This window comes from Cryptomeria japonica, unplaced genomic scaffold (genome assembly GCF_030272615.1).
Source record: "Cryptomeria japonica unplaced genomic scaffold, Sugi_1.0 HiC_scaffold_56, whole genome shotgun sequence".
Classification (NCBI taxonomy): domain Eukaryota; kingdom Viridiplantae; phylum Streptophyta; class Pinopsida; order Cupressales; family Cupressaceae; genus Cryptomeria; species Cryptomeria japonica.
Window position 1 is genome coordinate 125,034 of NW_026728878.1, and position 2,467 is coordinate 127,500.

A 2,467-nucleotide genomic window follows, 5' to 3' on the forward strand; every position below is an offset into this window, starting at 1 on the left:
ATCGGACGCATCGCGGGATAGGGGGCTGTCACTGGTAGTCGCCCCAAGCGTGTCCGATGCTTGGACCATTCCTAGGCGGCCCTGAAGCCTCTTCCGTCTAGCCGTTGGGGCCTTCCCGCCCCATCCCTCGCCTCGCACCCCCGATTGCTATGCGGTGAGGCTCCTCGGCCGCCTTGGAACCATCTGTGTATCGGACGCATCGCGGGATAAGGGGTTGGCACTGGCAGTCGCCCCAAGCGCGTCCGATGCTTGGACCATTCCGAGGTGGCCCTGAAGCCTCTTCCGTCTAGCCGTTGGGGCCTTCCCGCCCCATCCCTCGCCTCGCACCCCGATTGATATGCGGTGAGGCTCCTCGGCCGCCTTGGAACTATCTGTGTATCGGACGCATCGCGGGATAAGGGGTTGGCACTGGTAGTCGTCCCAATCGCATCCGATGCTTGGACCATTCCGAGGCGGCCCTGCAGCCTCTTCCGTTTAGCCGTCGGGGCCTTCCCGCCGCATCCCTCGCCTCGCATCCCGATTCCTATGCGGTGAGTCTTCTCGGCCGCCGCGGAACTATACCTGTTATTGCTACTGCATCCTTCGGCTGGTAACCTCCTCTGCCGCCTTGGAACGTTCTCTTTGTCGGACGCGTCGCGGGATAAGGGGTTGGCACTGGTAGTCGCCCCAAGCGCGCCCGATGCATAGACCGCTCCGAGTCGACCTTGCTTTCAGCCTCTCACATGCATAGACCTCTCTGAGTCGACCCTGCAGCCTCTCACGTTTAGCCTTTGGAATCTCGCCTCACAACATGATTGCTATCCTTGATGCATCCCTTGCCTCGAGCCCTGATTGCTTTCTTGGCTGCATCCCTCCTCTCCTCACAGCCCGGTTGTCATCACTGCTTCATCCGTCGCTTCATGCATTCTGGCTGCTGGGCCCTTCCCACCGCACACCTCGATTGCTATCTCTTCTGCATCACACACCCCGATTGCTATCTCTGCTACATCCCTCGGCTCTCACTTCTGCATCCTTCGCCTCACACCTCGATTGCTATCAATGCTGCATCCGTAACCTCACACCCCGATTGCTATGCGGGGAGGCTCCTTGGCCGCCTTGGAAATTTCTGTGTGTCGGACGCACCGCGGGATAAGGGGTTGGCACTGGTAGTCGCCCCAAGTGCGCCCGATTCTTAGACCGCTTCGAGGTGACCTCGTAGCCTCTTTCGTCCAGGCTTCCTGCCTTCAACGCCCTTTTTACACCTCGATTGCTATGCGCGGGCTCGTTGGCGTCTATCACCTCTCTGCGAAGAGTGGCACGATGATTGTTGGGGTAAATCGTAGCAGTCCGATCTCTGGCCTTGGGCCATTGTGAGGGCTGATCGATTTCCTGTGCGCATCTCGTGTTCGCCCAGTAACAGACTCGACGACTTGTAATCGGTCTTGTTCCCGATTGTTCCTGGAGGTAGTCTTCGGAACTCTTGGATTTGACCTGTCACTCGAACTGTCCTCTTCTGAGGATGCTTGTGTGTGTGTGCTTGTGCCATTTCCTTGGCGGTATTAACGAGATATTAAAGAGCGGAGTGAGCGCCTCGCCCAGCTATGTTTGGGGCTCTCACTCCCTTACCCGGTGTGCGACCGCTTTGCACGTAGGTTGCGGAGCATCGCGACTCTTTCGATGTTTGGCGGTTGTCTTCCGGTGATGCGTTGGTCCCGAAGTGCACGTTACTAGCATTTCTGCCATTGTTCTCGATCTTTGGCACGTTCCTTCGTTGCAATTGGATATATATCTCCGTTTATACGCGCAGGCTTCTCCCGCCTATTCAGCGCTGTCCCACTCTCAGCACTCTCGTGGTCTCCTTGGCTTCTCTCTCCCGTGAGCGAGCTCTCTTCTCGAGTCTTTTCCATGTCCCATGGAGGTTGCCTTGCGAAATTCGGGCACACAAACGTGACCGGATAAGAGCGGAATTGCCTATGAGGAGAAGCTCACCTTAGGGAGCAGCAATGCCGAGTGTTTCGACAGAGGGTAGAGGGGGCGTTGTTTGGGCGGTTGCACAAAAGAGTGCTACGTTTGCACTGAAGGTTGCTTCTTCGTCTCCGACGAACTCTTCGAGGCAAAAAAGCTTGTTTACGGGGTCGAGGTGGGACTGTTCGTGCGAGTTGCGCCACCAAAAGTGCGTAGGGGGCATATACCTGGGAAATGGATGTCTCTGAGTGGCCTTACTCGGTCGCGTGCACGGTGCATTCTCTAACGGCAGGACTGTCGCGAGCATGTGCGGTTCGGATGTTTTCGGGTAAAGGGTTCCGTACGGGATGTTCTTCCCAGGCTCCTGTGAACCGAGACTCTGCATCGTCATGCTCCGGCTCCCGTGGGTGCTTCATGCCTCGTCGAGCTGTTTGTCGTGGACGATTAAGGCCGAGGCCTTCCTTCGAGAGGGGAATTGTTCAGGCTGGTCGAGGCGGGATTGTTCGTGCGGGGTGCACCACCA